Source organism: Bombus impatiens, unplaced genomic scaffold, assembly GCF_000188095.3.
Source record: "Bombus impatiens unplaced genomic scaffold, BIMP_2.2 scf_1417, whole genome shotgun sequence".
Taxonomy (NCBI): Eukaryota; Metazoa; Arthropoda; class Insecta; order Hymenoptera; family Apidae; genus Bombus; species Bombus impatiens.
This window is the reverse complement of record NT_177836.1, coordinates 300,500-320,434: the sequence shown is the minus strand read 5'-3', so window position 1 is coordinate 320,434 and position 19,935 is coordinate 300,500. Positions and strand designations below refer to the sequence as shown.

The 19,935-nt window shown below is 38.2% G+C and overlaps 1 protein-coding gene across 1 annotated transcript in view; it reads right to left on the bottom strand.

Moving 5' to 3' along the window:
- Nucleotides 1-19,162, bottom strand: part of LOC105681617 — a 22,799-nt gene extending 3,637 nt beyond the window's left edge. The window contains exon 1 of the mRNA XM_012392417.3: nt 17,360-19,162. The gene's annotated coding sequence lies outside the window, so the exon portion shown is untranslated. The remainder of the gene's footprint in view (nt 1-17,359) is intronic.
- Between the last annotated feature and the right edge of the window lie 773 nt (nt 19,163-19,935).

Below are 19,935 nucleotides of genomic sequence, written 5' to 3'. Positions count from 1 at the left end.
GAATCATCGGCGAACGAGCCGAAACAAATCGTCGGCTCGTCCGGCTGAACGTGCCCGAGGACAACTCGTTTTCTCGGGAACGGTGTGCCGCAGTATGGAAGTCTCTTCCTCCTTCATTGCGCGGCACCGGCTGTTCCCCGTAATCGACATCGAATAAATCACGTAGCCCCGTGGCGGCAGCAGGGAAGCGCATATAAGCGAAAACGCAGAAAAAAACGAGACACTGGATGCGCACGCGGGGAAAGAAAACGCCGCCGCGACGGGGACAAATTCCGCGCGCGTGCATTCCCCGCGTCAGGCTTTCTTCTCGCGGCGCAACCGTAGCGCGAACCAAAGGGAGAAGAACAAGAGCATCAGGAATGATAATTGAAAGCGGGTTATAAAATCGTCGAGTCACGCATTCCTGACCAGAGAGAACTCCTCGAAGACCTTGCAGAAGGTCGGACGCACAGAGAGAGAGAGAGAGAGACAGACAGAAAGGGAGATGGACCGAAACAATCCATTCAGTACGGATTTCGTAATAGGGTTTCTCGTATGCGTCAAATGTTATTTAGCAGATAGATTTGGCTATTTGGTTTTGCTAATTCTTAATTGCTAGAGATTTGTTACAGCGGTGATTTTGATTTAGCATCACGCGACTTGCTGATTGAATCGCTTCTAATTGCGAGAGTAACCGCGTAGTAGCTTGTGTCAAGTGTAGGGTCCGCTATTTCTTACCGCGATGACTCGCGAAATATCGCATGTACCGGTTGTTTATTATTTCGCCACGTTGAATCAGTCGGTATCTTCTTTCTTTTTTTTTTTTTCTTTCTTTTTTCTGTTTATTAAACTATACAGGTTTTGTACGAGAGCGTGTAATCGAAGTGGCAGGGGTTGGTTAATAGTCTCGAATTAGAACGTTTTATCCTCGGTTCTGCTCTCGCGTTTCCATCTTAAACGGGTGTCGAGTCGATTGATTCTCATCTTTCACGCCGCGCCAGATGGATATTAAAATCGAGCAATTAAAGTCAAGCTCGTCGGCCCTCGTGCAACGCGGATTTATGAGCGTATAGATGGTAGAGCGGCAGCGCGATGTAATTTTCTCGGGAGATATTCAGATTCCAACGAGTATAATTAACAGTGTGACTGATCGATTTAAAGGATAATGGCGGCCCGTCAGCATTTACGATTAAGTACCGGTTGATTGTTACGCGATACCTCGTTATTACCGGCGTCGGGTTCCTTTTTCTCGAACCGCTGTTAGTAAGGTAAACCAACTACCTTTTCCCTAGCGGATGATGCAGTCAGCTTACAGAGACCTGTGTTATCCGCCAGTGGTCTTGTTTTATACCTGTCTTCCCTCTGTACACGGTGGCAATACGCTCCATCTAACTTCGCTCATCCCGCCCAGGTTTTGCATAAAATTTCAATTCATCATTTCCGCGGGAACACCCTGTCCGATAGAATTTTTCCTTTTTACATGTGCTCTTTTATACGGAAAGTCCTATGACATCAGCAGTTTTCGAAGCGTCAAACACAGGACGGAAGGATCTTCGAGCTCTTGCGTCTTATCCTTTCGTATCATCCTTACCTCCTGTCCTCTTATACCATTCTTCCTACCCTTCAAAAATGTTCCAGGTGATTTAAGGAGGCCCTAGGTACTTATTTCGAAGAGTATTAAGGATTCTCGTCGATCATCGAAGATTATTACGTCGAAAATAATACTAAGCCGAATTACATACGAGATTCAAACCTGTCCAAAGTCGAGGACTCTTTTGGAGACTTCAACGTCTGCACAGGTCGTTTTTCATCGCGGCCATTTCGAGCACACCGTTATTTTGCCGAAATGAACTGCCCGAATACGCAGATGCGTATCTTTTTACAGGCATCTTTGTCAGGAACGATACAATGTGCTCGTGACAGGAAAGGCGAAACCAAAGTCTTCGCGTGCACATGTACTCGATGAGAACGTCCGCGGGATGGAGGTTCGACGTGGCGTACGGCTCGTACCTTCGTCACGTGTCATTAGGACTACTCTTCGGCCTTTAACTCCTGGTATTGGATAAATTCCCCTGTAATTCTTTTTGGAACTTCGAAATAGCACGTTGAAAATAGCACTTTATATGTTACGCTTCATTTTATATGTTAGGAATTTGTAAAGCAACGTTGCTTGGATAGCTTCTATAGCTCGGATGGGATTTATGGAACAGTCAATTATCAATTGGCCACTTTTATAATGATTAGCGATGCTTCGTTTTTTCTCCGAGTTACATTAAGGAGATTTTAAGCTTGTATAGTGGTAATGATATAGGATTGTACGATGGTCATTATCGTACATTTGTATTGTAGCGAAGATACAGATAGTATAGCTAAAGATGTTGGATAAATTCGAACTCTTTTTGGAGCTGCGAAATAGCACTTCCACGCTTCGCTTTATCAAGTTAGGAAATTTATAAATTGATATTGTACCGCTTAAACGGGATTTATGGAACAGGTAACTATAAAATGACCACTTTTATAATAATTAGCGATGCTTCGCTTTTTCTTCGCGTTAAATCAACCAGTTTTTCATTTTGTACACTTGACCATCATCGTACAGATTTGTGTGATAGTAACGATCTAAGTAGTATAGATGTAGATGCTGGATAAATTTTCTTGGAATTCTCTTTGGAGTCTCGAAATAGCTCGTTCACGCTTCACTTTGCAATTTATAGAGTGATATTGTACCGCTTCGATGGGATTTATAGAACAGGTAAAGCATAAACTGGCCACTTTGATAATGATTAGCAATGCTTCGTTTTTCCTCTGAATCAAACGAACGATACTGCTTGGATGATGTACACCCAAAGATATGCCATTTCCGCAATTTTAATGAAACTTGGAGACATCTGCACGTGCTCAGGATTTTGACCTAACCAGACTGATTCTCCTCGTTAATCGGAGGGAACTGCGGAGTTGCAAAAAGTTAGAAAGTGGTGCGGTATGTAAAGTCACCGGGTAAAGTGGGGATAAACGATGCGTTATCAGTGGTAAATGGGCGCAGATTATATGGAAGGAGGCTGATTTTATCGATTTTGTCGTGCCATTACGCGCAGTCGAGCAATTAATTTATCGCGTGAAAGATGATTTGGCATTCCTCGATATGCCGTCGTACTTTCTTTGGGAAAATTGAGCCTCTCCTCGCCGGCCATTCGCTTCTTTTTTCTGTTGCTACTTTCTCCCTAACCCTCAATTTACGTGGATGAAGAGAGAGGGAGCAATGACGGAGTAATGGCAATCCCATCGCATTGTTGACCCGAATAATTGCACGTTAATCGCAAATGCGCTCTTTGAAGCGGAAATCAGGCCATTTTTTCCGTGGATTTCGAGAAGCGAACGTGTACATGCATCCGGTGTAAGACTCGCGTCGCGGTTGAAGATAGCTGTCTAATCACTGTCTAAGTCATTAAATCAAAAATACTGCTGGATGACTCTTAATTATTCGAGTTAATATTGTTCATTTTTGCAGATCAGCTTGTATAGTTTTCAGATGTAGTATAACATAGTAATCGAAGTAGCTAAATGACAGAAGATGTAAAATTAAGTTACAGAAAGAGATGTGTCAAAATGTACTTGTTTTTTTCTGAAATTCAAAGAACTGAACTCCGAACTGCAGGATGGCGGTGAAATTCTAACCAATCCCTACCAATTAATGTAGTTCTCCTTAATAAGACGTATTACTCATTTTTGAGTGCATCAAATTAGAAAAAAAGAAGCACCATTGACATTTGTGTACTCTACCTTATTTAAATATTTTGCAGATAGATAAGCGACATTCTCCCTAAGTAAGGATCCTTAAAAATTTAAAAACGTACCACGCCCATCAAAGACACTTACAAATTTCGAAACTTAAAATTCTAATAACAAAGGGTCCATAAGAATTTGGAAATTGAAAAAAAAATTATTAAAATTATGACTTTTTTACGGTTAGACAGTCTTTTACAAACACTATACGTCTCGGTGGTGCGCTGAACTTTTGTTTTACGGAATACGGGTTATTTCTGGCACTGGCTACGCGAGTTAGGAGGCTCGTCGAATGGAAATGGACATGGAAAAGTGGCATGTATGCAACTGGAAGTTGGTTCCGCGATCGAGCGCGAAAGGCAGCTTAAAAAGGAGATACTTAAGCTTTAACGGGTTTTCGAGGGAATCCATAAAGTTGGATCGCGCGTACGCCTCTTGCATTTCTCTCCTCGCGGCGATTACGCGCTCCTGTTTCGGTTTGATTTTCATCCGGTATGAATTTTCGCGCAATTTGCGAAGCTCTTAATTAGACTTCGACGGATAACGGTAGGTAATTGCAGTAAATAATTTTTAATAAACAACCGCGGCGTGTTTCTCGACGCAATTCTTCTCTTTTTTGATCGTGGCTAAGACTCGTTTAGATTGGTCAAGTAATTTGAATTATGTATAAAGTATATTCATATAAGCAGGACTGAATCAGGCTTGAATTGAAGTGACTTGACTTCAAACAATAGATGTCTAAGATCTTTATCACACACTTGCTAAGTTCTCTTATACGTATAATTTGATTAGTGAAATTTCACAAACCAGTGACAAAGTCACGAATCAGAAATTACCAGCACCAGATCTTCTTACATAATCAGAACAAGTTTGATACAACTGACATTTTAAAAGTACGTCATACAAATTGTAAATCACTTGATACTCTACTTTGTTTAATACTTTTGAAGTTATAAAAGAGAGATCTAGAATCTATATACAACTAGTCGTTTGTCTCAATTTAATAATGTTATTAATAAATTATAACGTAAGAGGGTTCTGGAACTTAAAGTAAAAACTTAAAAGTTAATGAAATTCGCTACGCAAACACTGTTTAAAATACGTACATTTTGGGTGTCAAAAAATAATTGAGAATATCTTAACTTCACTTGTCGCTTATATTTTATAGTGCTAGTAAAAACATTATTATCGAAGTAAGAAATTTTATGAAGCTTGAAAGCACGACATAATAGAGAAACTACATTTGTTAATTCTAAAATTACCAAACCAAACCTACTTTTATCCAGACAAAAACGTAATTCCATACTCTTGTTTATTTTGCTCGTATCACTTTAATTTTAATTAACTGTATATAAACTATTTAGGCACACGTTGAAGGTTTTAAATGTTTGACATGTTAAAAGTATTAAAAATAATTTACTGTAATTACCTAACGAGAATGGTAGAAGTCGTTGCTCCGCTCTGTGGCTCGCGATAAATTCGTTGAAAATTAATCGAGTTTATTCGAACCTTCGTCAGGAGGTTCACGCAAAAGAACGACCCGTATTGTGGTCCATCATTCTCGTCTCTGTTCGCTCATGCGTTTCTAATTAGCCAATTTTACGCTACTGACTCCTAGTACGGTAAATATTCTCGTGGTGCACACATCAAACTCTGGCAGGATAGAAATTTTCATACTCTGATTCGTTTGATGCTCGAGCAAATGTGAACACATGTTGCATCAAAGTCCTTTACTGCGACTATATCGCAAACGACCCTGTTAACATGTTTTGTTCGACATAAAGAATTTATTTCTTCATTTAAAAGACCTGCCAACGAAATAATTTACCCGCGATAAAAATGTTGGGCAAAAATTCTACTCCGTTGAATGTTACGGTATTCTGTTTGTTCTTGGTAATGGTTCCGTTTCTTAACATGAGATCTTCGAATTATTTATTAACGCTTGATCCTAATCGCTACTTCTGAAAGTTAATTCAAGGGTACTCGGGTAACTATGCTATCCTGTTATAAACTACACCGTTAAAAATCGTATCGATATTTTGTTACTAGATCGCGTTACCGGAATGCAGGAATTTTATATCCGCATTTCGTTTTTAATATTAGAACTTCATAGAAATTTGATAGATTTATAGTGGTATATTTTGAGGAATGTTCGAATGATTTTTGGTAAAAATATAATATATATATACTTTTTACGTATGTATATCTATCATAAATATCTACAGTTTTCTTATAATATAAAATGATACACAAGATAAAGTTACTAAAATTTCTTTAACAAATATAACAAGTAAATGAAAATGAAAGCTTCTTTTCCCCTCGTATTACGTACTGTTTCATATTACATTTTGATTTCTTTGGTAGAAATTTTATACTTGAAAAGATAATAGTTTTTAGCGTTAAGCAAAGTTTTACAGGGAAGACTGACAATGAAAGTTAGAAGCATTGAAGGAAATAGGATTTGATCGTAGGATTAAAAGTATCGTGTTAGCGGAATTCGAAGTGTTTGCGAGGCACGAGAGGTGATAATTTAAGTATCGCCAATTTGAGCGTCATCGAAGGTCGCACGTGGCTCTTCTAACGAGCGAGTTTGCTAGACTTTCTCATAATTGCACCGGCAGTCACGAAGGTTGCAGGTGGTTCTCGCGAGATCCCAATCATGTGAGTCAAGGTATTCTGACTTTACACAATGCTCCCCTCTCCTTCACGTTGTCTTAGATACACGTAAACTATGACTCCGGATTTCTGAGACTCGGTCTAATTTCCTAACTGTACACGATTGTTCTTTTCGGAATGCAATCCTTCATCATCCTGCCATCAATCTATTCACGCAAAATATCCGTTAGAACGATCGGATCAACCTCTTCTTATGAGAGCATGTGTGCACAGATTCTGACGCCGATTTCATCCTGCACAATGTGACAGAGTAAAGAAAGACTGGAGCAAAATATAGCGCTGTTAATTTCGCATTTTGACAGATTGCTGTGGATTTCCTTCCATTTCTGTGGGTTTCCATTATCTGAACGTTAACAAATAATTTGCCTTTCAATGTATTCTATATTGCTAAATGTTAACAAATAATTTTCTTTTCAACTGTACATAGGTAAACTATGTATGTGTTGGACATATATCATGAAAGATTTTTTCACATTGTCGTGATTCTCACTTCGCGTCTCACATTCAAGCCGGTACCACGCACATGCCCTAAAAGCTTGTATATTCGGATCGGTATTGTACGTAGCGAACCTATTGCACGTTACCATACAAAGCAATCATTAACATTCTGACGCCAGAAATACGAGGAATCTTGAGGATAAAGAAATAATTATTTTCTCCTTCATTTTATCCTCTTCGCTTTATTATTACACCGTAGGAGGGTTAATATCTTAATAATGCAATACTTAATATTTATTACCTATATAATAGTACATATAGTATATATTTTCTGATGCCCCAAAAATGCAAGGAATCTCGAGTACAAGGAAATAATTATTTTCTTCTTGGTTTTTAATTCTTCGTTGTATTACACTGTAAAGGATTGATGTCTTCTCGAGAAAGATCAAGGGTTTCGTTAGAAAATATAAATTTCTATAGAAGATTTAAGGTAGGCTTTTAGGTATCTCTTCAAATTGTCAAATGATGCTTGCCGAATATGCAAGCATGACAGAATCCAACTATCTAAAAATCATTGGATATCTAAACGCGCGATAAGATCGTTTCGGTAGATGATCCTCTAATTATACTTTGAGCAGGATATTATTAAATAAACTCAAGGTATTGTCCTTTTTTTCTGTCCGTTGTGGATAAGTACCGTAAGGAATCCCTGCTCGAAAAATTGGCTATCCTCTAACTGTAACGAGATCGTCGAACATTTCGACGATGTAATAATACAGTAGTCTCAATACACAATGAGAGCCTGGACCCGATCACGCGTTACGAAAACCGAATTAACCTCTTTCGAGACCTTAGCAGATTCCGGTTCTTTCGCCGATTTGTGTCCAACAAAAAGCCTGTTTTCATCGACAATGGCTCTCCTATTATTAACGTGGACATTTACGGTGTCCAAAAAGTTAAAGATTTAAAGAGCGGAAAATATCGATCCGATGCAGATGTCAATTATTTGGCTGATCAGTGCACGTAAAAGATTTCTCGGGTCAATAGTAACCGTTAAATCTTGTCCTATTATTATTAATTGTTTTTAATCACATCGAAGAAGAAGAATAGAAATATTAAAACTTTGTCAGCAGTTACTATAAATAATTGGAAAATATTTTATATTTCTAGGAATAGAGTATTTCATCTTTAATGTCCGTACAATGTTTTCCAAATTTTTCGACAAATAGATTGTTTCAGAATGAAAATGTTGTAAGATGATTTTGATGAATCTAGAAGAATGGAATTAATTAATTATTCGGAAAATGTATAGAATTATATGAATGTTATTTCGATTACATTATGTTTTCATTAAGCCGCATGTAATTAAGGTCTTATTTGGAAAAACGAAATCACGGTAACGAATAATTAAATTTTCCTCAATCGCAGACACATGATCAAATCAATGGACTAGGGTACCAATATCAACCATCACGATTAATCGGAAGCTAGAACAGTAGAAGTTTAGAAATAATTTGCATATGTAATTAAAAGATTCGATGTTAGAAAGTCCAGTTTTGATACAGCGTATTGATAACCTCAGTAGAGCGAGACGCAATTAAAAACGACTGGACTAACACATTCTCATTGCGCACTCGCTTCAATTAGTATTTACGGCGAAAGCGTGTCGCAAAATTCAAACGATATGATTAAAAGGAACGTAGTATATACTCAGAGAAATTAACGTCTGACAGATTACCAATCACGGTGAATTTCTAATGACATCAGGAATTATGAGGAAATTATACAGAAACGAAGGATCGTCGAGATAAGTTAGAAAACCAACGCGACTAAAACAAAATCACTAACGAACTCAATGATTCGATTTCTTGAAAATAAATGATTTTAGCAAGAAACGGTCGTATCTATCAATTGAATGTAAAATCAAACGGGTTTTCATGTGGCTATATATAGACCCCCCTTATCCGGTCACGTTTTCATTCAGAGGAAGACAATGAATCACATGTCGTATTTATCCGCCGTTTATAGCATTTATTGTAGAGAAAACTTCACTCTAACACATTTACTACCGAAATACTGCTCTTCAAGAAATGCATATTATTTGTTAGGAATAAATCGAAGAAATTAAATGATATTGTTTGTTTTAACACACTGTTTATTGATTTATTTCTTTATTTCGTCCAAGTACGCATAGAAAACGTAGCTGTTGCATTAGCTGCGTTACTTACAATTAGATTAACCAATCGATAATGTGCGAATTAATGAAAGAATATCGATGAACTTCTATGTAACTAATGCACGTTTTATCGCATTGAATATTGTTTTCGGATTAACTGGTCGCCCGTTTATTCAGTTAAAGGGAGTATCCTCTAAATTACCACTGAACAAAGAGTCTTTGAACGAACACAGTCGATTGATCCTTTCATCGTCAAACCACGTAAACGTCCCGTTAGAGTTGGCATAAAAATGAATGCGATTCTTCAAAATGTTGCATCACTGTAAAAAGGCAACGGTATGCTTGCAAATTGTATCACACATGGAACGATCCGAATAACATTTGATGTATTTACCATCCTATACATCTTAACTCGTCATTTAAACTAACGTTGTAGGTCTTCATGCTCTTTTTTGATCATTTACATTAAATAAAAAGCAAGCATAGAGATATTTAAAAATATTATAATATTACAAATTATCGCAGCAATTAAATGCCTCTCGGAAGCATACTTTTCGCAATATGCATGTTTAAACGAGCTTTTAATATCTTTTGGAGGAAATTTACATCGTCTCCTTTTTTATAGCCTGTGAGATTCAGCCACGTTTAAAACATTTCGACGAACGATCACGTTTTATTTGTTCGTTGCGAATTTCCTAGTAGTCTGATCCTCGATTAAACGTCATTTTTAATCCATTAGATCGTCAGTGCGCGTATTTCATCATCGTCATTCTAATGTCCACGCCGATTTTTTCCTATCTTTAACGATCTCGAGAATCGTTCGACCGGCGATTCACTTACGGCTTCTTTCCTTTTCCAGAGGTTGCACAGGATAATTCTGGAATCGCAGAGTGTTTCCTCGCCGATTGCCTCCTTCTTTCCTCCTTCCTTCCTGTGAAGCACGAGCGACCGGCTCTTGGGTGTGTGCCGCCATTTGTATTCGGAATCACAAGGAAGTGAAATCTTAAACCGGTCGGATGCGTTGTTAGGCTACGGGCGTGCGAAAATTGTTCGCCCATTGTCAATCACCTCACGGACCATCGGCAAACTAGGAACAACCGATCTTCTCCTCCTACCAGATTTTTCGACGAATAAACGACAACGGAAGCCGCTTTCGAATTTTTTGATGGTTTTCGATTTACATGGCGAAAGCGGAGCGATGTTTTTGCAGACAACTGGGTTAGGTCTTTTGTTCCGATTTTCCTTCTCTTGTCATGCAGACGGTGCCTTTGTTATCTTGGAATCTTTTTTTTTTCGAGGGTGGACATAGGATCCAAAAAGACGGTCGTTGGTTCGTACGACTTTTCGAATGTTTTGTCCTTTCCAATTGAACAGTTTGTAGCAATAAGAAGTCAGCTCTAATATTTAACGTTGCATTAGAATTCTGATCTTTAAGGTATTTTATCCTGTTTACTGCTTCGTATCTGACGCGATGAAAGTGATTGATAATAATTTTTATCATTTCCTATACGCGTGTTTTAATATTCAGTATTCTAATAAGTTATTCCGATCATCTGTAACCCGATATCAATTTAGAGATAAATCGTATTTATTAGAAAAGAGAGAAAACTGCAATTTCACATACCTTCTGCTTTCATATCAATATATAAAGGCGCAAAAGTTTATTATCGCGAGTATCAGTTGATCGTGAATATGTCGCACGTTTCAAAAAGTGACTCGATTCTGATCGATTTTAAGATTGGTTTTCGTTAACTTACTCAAATGAGAAAAATGGAGCTGTCTTTTTATCGCAGCAATTACTTCGATTTTCAAAAGAAAGCAATTGTACTTAAGAATGGAAACAATGTCGTGTTAAGTACCATTTTTTTACAAAAGCCCGTAAATACAATGCGTTTACGACTTCACGGTGCTCGTTGCCTCGCCATTCTCTAATTACGATCCTCCAATTATTTTCAACAGCGTTAGCGGATGTTAGAGATTGTAACGAGCGGCTATAATTCAATGGCTCCCGTTTTATAGAAGGAAAATAACGTTTGGCTGGCTGCTTAGAAATATGGTATGCTCGTAAGGTGTCGATGGTCTAGTCAACGAAATTCTTCGCGTTTTTCCCATGCCATGCTCGCTGCTCGAATAACGTTCACGGTGGCTGCTCGTATCGGAATACCAATTAGTAGCGGTGATAAAGTGATCGTGATCGTCACGCGCAAGCTGCTCGAGTCGCTTTGAAAAACGTTACGTAATCGTCTATCATACTTTTCTTTTATTTGTTTTTCTTTTCCTTTTTTTCATGATCTGTTTCTTTACTCTCAGGTTGATCTTCTTCAGAGAAAATTGAGACATCGTATGACATGAGTTTCATTCAAGTCTCATCTTGTACGTTGATCGACAAAGGACTCGGGTTAAATGAATCAGCGATTTGCCTTTTATACGGATATTACCATCGAACAGATTGCATACTTCTCCGTCGGCACAGAATATATTATCTCTCGAGGAAGTAGACGGCGTCTGGTTTAATCGCCATTGAATATTTAGAGGCGAGCTCCTGCGATTGTCCCTTAACGATCCTCTATATTAATCCACTAAGGACCAAGGTTGCATTGGTTGCAACATTTTATTTGTAATTTCCTTTTAGCCAATTCACATTACTGAACTCCATTGAACTCTGTTGAACTCTATCGAAATGTAATTATAAGAAGGAAGTCCAAGAATTTGCTCGATATTTTTTTATTACTTCTACTTCCGCCTAGATTCTAGATCCTCCACCTTTATGAAATTCGAAAAAATTGAAGTATTTTATAGCGCAATAAAAAGCAATATCTCTCTTCACATTATAGAATTTCCTTTTGTACCTGTAATTCTTAGATCAGAGATTCTACAGCTTCTGCATTGCTACTGCTATTATTCTGTATTTTTTCTTACTTTTTCTTTTTCTTATTTTTTTCTTATCTTGACCAAATAATATTAACTTACTTTATTTGTGTTTTTTTCGTAATGTTACTTCTACACGTTACACGTTATTTCGTATTGTTCAGTCCTGAATGGATCAAAGAATTAACTTTGCGCGTGAAGAAGAGGAAGATAAATGAGGTCTTCTCGTATCGTAGAATTTCCGTGCAGTTTCTCTGAAATGGTCGTGGTACTCGTGGAAGTTCCAAAAATCGCGAACATTCCCTCTTAACTCGAGCAACGAAACCTGTGTCCGGCGCTTCTCTACACGGCTTTTCAATTAGTCATTAATCCTTACGCGGTTGAATGTAAATGGGACCGTTATACCATCTTCTTGAGTGCAGACTAATTTATACTGTTGGTAGAATGAATAAACGATACAAAGCGGGAAGTTGGTGCAGAAGTAACCTGTTACATTTTCTCGCTCTTTTCTTTTTTTTTGATGATTGATGAGGTCTGAAAGGTTCCGCGAGAATTTCATAAATTTTACATCATGACACCTTTGATTTTTCTGAATTCGTAAAGGTTGAACCGAATAGATTGGACCTTGGCCAAGGAAGCGGTAACCCATTGGTCGTCTCATACATTTCAATTAGCGGTCAGCTATTTCATAAGCGCCACTGGCGTGCAAGATAATCGGCACGTCTCGATGAACAGACCACCGCGTTACGTACATTTACCGCGGCACCGCGTTTGAGCGTAGCGGTCTTCATACTTCATGATCAAGCGAGATTTTATATTAAAAGATCGAGTAAATGATATATGGTGATGATTAATCGTTAAGACAATTATATATACGATTTATTATCTATCAGAATTTATTTATTTATAATTCAGTGTTTATCTTTTTAATATTAAAGATTTCTACTAATTTATGACCATTTATAAGGATTATATTAGATGAATAAATAAATTGTAATAACTAGATACCTTTAGGCGTGCGTCTTATTTAAGATAAATTAAAGCATAAAGGCACTGCGAAGCAGTTGTTAAGATTCATAAAACAGATGGGTCATCGATTTTTCTAAAATGAATGAAATTTCAATTCATTGGCCGAATTCCATATGGATAGTATTGTTAAATGCCGTCAGTGGTACCGAAGATCAGTTTCTCCAAATTTGTACCTGGCAACTGCCTGACCTCTGTGAACCTGCTAAAGGTTTCTTTTGATAGCGAATTTTCTGCTAGACCAACCTGATCTACAGACAATATCCAGCCCTTATTACTAGTATCCATAATTTGTCACCTCGTGGACATGGAAAGATTTTGCAGGAAGAAGGTCCTAATAATGGAGGAAATTCAAAGAAGATCCCAAAATGGAACAATAACAAATAACGAAGAACCAATAGTGAAAATCAACGCAAAAGTACCAAAGGAGGAATTTCAACGATGAAAAAAAGACATTGCGTAAAGATGATAAAGAAGAAGTTCTCAAAGATAAAAAGAACTTTGGAAAAAGGGGCTAAAAGGAATATAAAGAAAAGAAGTATTGCAAGGACATAAGAATTATAATAGAAGGACAAATAGCAACATAAGGAATCAGAAAGGAGACAAACGAATAAGGAATAGAGTCGAGTTGAGGCAATAAAGAGAAGAAACACAGTGCATAAACACAAAAAAGTTTAGGAATAAAAAGACACAATACAAAGACACAAAACAGTTCGGACAATAAAAAAATAGACTCGCTAATATGACATAGAAAAGGAATAAAAAGAAGAAAAATGACAGGGCACGGGGACATCAAAGAAGTAAGAAAGATTACTCAAAGACGCCAAGAAAAGAACGTTAGAATGTAATAAGGCTAAAAAATGGATTCCAATGATAAGAAGGTGTACATAGACGTCAACAGTTACTATCTAACATAGCAGCTTGAGGTGTGATTGGAATACTCATTAGTACACGCCATGTAACCAAACTACCGGTATATCAAGTTTTCAAGAAGTTTATGCCGCCCCATTTTACTCGCTGCCTGGATCTTTGGAATTCAAGAAAACGTCGAACAGTTAGGTCTAGCCTGACTGAATCGTAAAACTATTCTTTCGTTAACTGCATCGGGACTCGAGAGAGAAAGTAATGGATCTGGAGCTTGTATAACATCACGTAACAACCTATATTTCGTCGGAGAACCGTACACTGTAATAATAGTAACATGTCGTAAGTATAACATTTTGAAAAATTACCGTCTTAACCATTTTCATGCTGGAAGCGTTTTGTGCGCACAATTTGCATTCATTCTGTTCTCGGCGGCTGTTTAATTAGAAATACACGCGAAGCTTAAAAACTAGAGAGACCATTCAAGACCATCGATTCTACCGATCATTTTCCTATCACGTAATGTTCACAAAAATGATAGTCTCGTCGGTTCCATAAATTCGTTTGGACGATATCGTTTCCGCGTAACACGTGTAGAAGCGGTTGTTGAGTCGATACTTTTCGTGTCACATCGTAATTTAATCGACGATTTTATCGGTCGGTGCGCGAACAACCTATTTCTAGACTTCGGTAATATCACGATCTTAATTACGGAAAGCTCGGACGATTCCCGCGGCTGTAATCCCGTCCCATTACCGTTCGGTTGGTGCATTCGTCGATCGAGTTACGTTTCAATGTGCGCGAACTGGTTCCGCTAACTCCCGTGGATAACTTTAGACATCGACGTCATTAATGTTAGACTGGAAAGCACTTTCCGTGACGCACAAGTAGCGCAAAACGAAGAAGAGAGTCGCCTTGGCGAGCGAACGAACGTCCTTGCCATCAAAGTCCACTCGATAAAGCTAAATCGCCCGCAAAACTATCTACCGCGTCGATCATATACGTACGCGTTCAAGTAATACTTCAGTGACAGAATATGATTCAAATTTCAGATGTTTTTTGAAAGAAACGTTTTCCAAGAATTGTCGAACGACAGTTAGACGAGCACGTGAAATGGCTTGCATTACCGGATCGTGCACGATTTTACAACTGTTATTCGGACCTTATCTCCACATTCACATCGTTGACGAAATTCCACTTTTCAAAACCAGTGCTTGATGCGATCTACAGGAAAAGAGATTACTGGGTTTTCAGGACAAAAATTTTATTCGAAGACTGCATGAAACTAATTCTTAAACTCCATTGGATAGATTTATCAATCTACTGGATTGTATGACGAAGTACATTTTGTTAGAAAGGCTTAAAGTGGATGCAAAAAGTATTTTCACATTTTTTATCAGGTTCTACATTTTATTCGTGTAATATGCAATTTTTTTAATCACATGAAAGTACTTTTGTAGCCACTGTAGATCTTTCACAGATAGAGTGCAATATTGACGTGAAGAGATTCAGCTAACAGAATATCGTCAACCAAGTTCAACTGATTGGCCTACAAAAGTAAAATGGATTGACGGTATAGACCATATTTCCTCGAAAAGTTTGATGAACCATATTCTGTTCTCAAATATATGGAACCCTCGATAACGATGAGCACACAATGTTATACTAAATCTAAATCATAAATAAAATCATAAATAAAATCATAAAAGTTCAAATCATAAAATAAAATACACCTAGCGATCTAGTATATTGTTGAGATAGCGAATATAATCTGGCATCGAGCATTAGCCCTTAGGCTATGACCACAATGGATACGTGTTCTAATAAATACAGGTGCGAAGATGATAAATCACATGCTCTGTCTTTTATAGAGGAGCAATTTTAAAATTCAATGTGTTGTCGATCAATTCCATATGAAACCTATCTTTTCACTTATTTTGGGATTAAATACGTGGTTTTGTTAGCTTCTTAAAAATTGAAAAGATATTAATAACATTACAGTTATGCAGATTAACATTAGTTAAATTAAACTAACATAACAGTCAAACTAATATTCGTTTCTTACAAAACATTATCAGATTTATCAGTTATTTTCAAAAGGCCTATATCATCTGTCGGACGATCCCCTGCTTCGTCAAAAATTGTCAAAATACTTCTGCTGAGCCACCAAGTGAAATAAAACTCAGAAAGCCAACACAATTTGATTTATTGTGTTTCCCATACGCGCTGTTCGTATAGATTCTTACGAGTACAAGCATTTCTTCAGACATATTTCGTTAGTTCGCTAAAGCACGAATTCGCGTAACAACAGCCCTAACCCAGTAAACAAAAGAGCCACCATCTTGTCTCCGATCGAGTCAGTAATGTCAATCTATTGAAAAAGTTTATCGTTCTTTTTTTCCATCCGACGTGGGATCATAAACGATGCGCCGTGTGCATCGCGATGTCCACGCTCGATTATCGAACTCCGATTATGGTAATCGTGCGCACGGTACTTAATGCTCAGGCCGCGTCTCTGGGGAATTTTTAGAAAATAAACAGAGAGGAAACGTTTCCTGAAGGAGCTCGTGTAAGGAAGCTCGAGGCCGAGCGCCAACGTACTCGAAAGATGCGCCAACCCCCCGTCATCTTCTGCTTCTTGTAACCTCTTCTTGTCCCGAAGCGCGTCTCGCGGATGCTCAGCTCACGGGATCCTTGTGTAACATTGTGGCAACAAGGAAGTCGCTGTTGCAGTCTCTGAGAATTACCGTTTCGCGATAACGTCCTCGAATCTCGAGTGGTGGCAACATATCCACCCAAACGAAACGCAGAAATACACGGTGAACAGTAAATCGAGCCGGTGTGCGAACGCGCGGTGTTAACTTCCGATAATCGCGGAAACTTTAACGGAACAGATAACGAGCGTGGTAAAACTGCAACGATTTAACGATCTCCGGTGGCGATTAAACGGCGCGGCTACGCGTATTCTACACTCTCTTTTGTGTTTTCATTGTTTACGATCTGAAATTACAAAGTGCGCTTTGTAAACGCATCGAGGAAGAATGTTTTAATAATAATTGAGAGATCAGATGGGTTGGCGCGATTTTGTTGAGAAAAATTAAACGTCGCGGTCGATGGAAACTGTTATAATTTTCTTATACCACCTGAAACGATTCTTTTAAATTATAATGTTGTAAATTTTCAATGTTCTCAACGAACTGTTGTAGGTTCACTATGATTATCGAGACGCATAAGATGGTATTTCCGTTTCCTAGATTGATCTTTCTATTTTTAATCGTAGTATTTCACTTAACTGTAATTAAATTCGATCGAATTGTGGAAGGTCAGTGTAGATGTTAATAGCTGTTGGCATATACTCGATGACTAACGATTTCGATAATTATTCTATCCTTCCTTTAAGGAGACTCAAAGTCGTCTTCCCTCCGGGAGGAAATCGTGGCCTTCGACTTACGTAAACGAACGCTGTTTGGCCCAGAGAGTCCTTCTACGTATTCGCGCCGTATCGCGTTGAGCAATTACTGTCGAGCAAAGTTTGTTCACACTACCCACCTCGTTTGCCTTTGGAAGAACAGCGGGATCCACGGAATAGTGTTTGATCTATAGAGGTTCGATCTCTCGTGTCTCTTGGAGGAATTACTGGAAAGTGCACCCGTGAACGATCACCAACGCGGTCGCGATCTCATCGGTCTCGCGCATCGAACGAACTTTTATCCTGATCGAAAGCTTCCCCTCGACGCTATCAAACCTTTTCTCCTCTCTTTTTATTAATTTTTCTTCCCGATTTTCGTCTTTCTTGTCTTCACACTCGATCGCTACCTTTGGTCACTGGCTACTTTTGGCCGCGTTTTACAAGTTCACCGACTCCGTGAATCGCGATCTGCTATCAGAATGAAGGCTTTTCTTAAGGCCGTCTCGTACTTATGTCGCTGCCCCCACTATGGGGCAACGCGCCGCGAGCACTCCTCAAGCTCTTCAGCTTGTCGGGGCCCGAACAACGATGCCCCCCTCTGAACATAGAAAAGGAAATACGTGCCAGAATGGACGACACACTTTCGTTCGTTCTTTCGTTCCTTCGCCATCGCTTTTTCGACGGTTCACTCTTCCTCCTCCTGAGGCTACATCACGCTACGGTCTTTGCTCCTCGACGATAGGTATTTTCGTTTGGCGACGAAATTGGCAAAATTGCAACGTTTGTTCACTCGACGTTACTTAACTTTTAGCTCTTAACCTTTGCCTTAACCCTTACATTCTTTTGCAAATGTGGATAAAAAGAAGCTAGCACCTCCGCATGCAAAATCAAGTAATTTTCTAGATACTACCTTCCTAAAATACAGATGACCGATCTTTAATCAATTCGGACGCGATTCAATGGTCCTTCTTTTTTTTTTTTTAGAAAACTTAAGTTATATATAGCATATGTAACACAGGGAAGATTTCTTTGTTTTTACGAACCGAGGATCGTAAAACAACTCCTCCCATGTGGCTCATGGTTCGTTGTAAGTATTCTTATGATTAACAATCAGATCGTCGAATACATGCTGCGTGCAACATCCGTAAAATGCCGAATAGTTGCCATTTTCCTTTGATGAAGGTCCATGATAAGTTGCGAAAGAAATAGATCCTCAGTCTTTGATGTATAAACGTGTTTGAAACCTCCATTTCGTTATTTTACGATCCATCGTTAAATCGAGTCTTCGATCGAGTTATTTTCAATCAGAGAATTTTCGATCAAAGAATCCTCCATCAGAAAATTTTCGATCAAGAAATCTTGTATGAAAACCACTTTCCGTCCGATCGTTTCGTTTTCATTTTCAATATCCCTGTGCGTGCACGCGCGTCATTGAAGACCGCGAACGATTTTTCTCCTGTAACGATCAATCACGCATGATCCGATGAATTATTCGCGGTACTTTCTCCGCAGACCTGTTGATAATCTAGCACAGTTACGCAGCGTGCAATCCGATGGTGGCACGAACGCAGTAAGAAACATGTGTGTCATGTCAGATTGAATATCTGCTCGCGTGAAATGGCTATTCGCGGGGAGCAGCCGCGAATCCGCGAAACGATCAGGCTAGGTTCAGCGAAATGGAACAATATAGAGCCTCGTAACGCTTTCTAACTGCATTTGTTCTTCCTTTCAAGAATGCCGATGGGTGACTTCGCCTTTCGATTGTTGTTTTTTGTCCGCTTGATTGGCTTCGATTGAATTATTTAATTCTGAATAAAATATCTAGCTTTTAAAGATCGTGCATATAATATCAAAATGATTTTGACAAATAGAGTAAGTTTGAGAAAGATAGGCGAAGAACGGAACAAATCACAGTTTTCATTCTTTATCAGAAGACCAATTGTGTGATTAAAAGAATGTTATTGTACCAAGTTGTATTTTTATTTGCATATTTATTTCAGGATTAAATATATTTCTCTTTGAGTTTTTGAAAGATGAACAAATATTTATTGTTATTACTAGATTGCGAATATTAAATGAATAATTAAAAAAGCTGGAACTGGATAAGAGATCGTTTTATCCGTTAAATATTATAAAAGGTACTCTACTTTGTTTATTTTATATATTGTTTCATATTATGCGCATTCTGTAGAATTTTACACTTTAAAATTTTTCATAAATGCATAAAAGTCAGTAATGTGGTCACTACACTATTCGTCATCTTATTGTGTAATAAATTTCAGAACTTTTTATCTGACTTTTCTCTTCAACAATTATTTCTCCAACTAGTTTAACCCGTATCAATTCCTCATAACAGATAATTCTATTACGTGTATATCAAAGTAAAATGAACAAAAATAATATTTTTCTAATATTTTTAGCATAAATCTAATAAGTAACACAATCGAGAAGAAGTCGCAGGAAAACACCCAAGGAATAACTTTCGAAGTTCCAATATTCACTGAGCATTTCGTCCGACATTTCTGTAAAATGAGAATGTCACGGTTCGTTAATGTTTCACGAGGGTGGTGAGCCGGAGGCAGGTCGTACAGTCGATCCACGTAGCACAGTGATAATGATGATGATGATGATGAATCGATTCTAAATCGGTTTCGTTGCGTCTCTAGCCACGATTTCCTCGCTCCTTCATTTTATCGCTCAACGAGGGAAACTACTC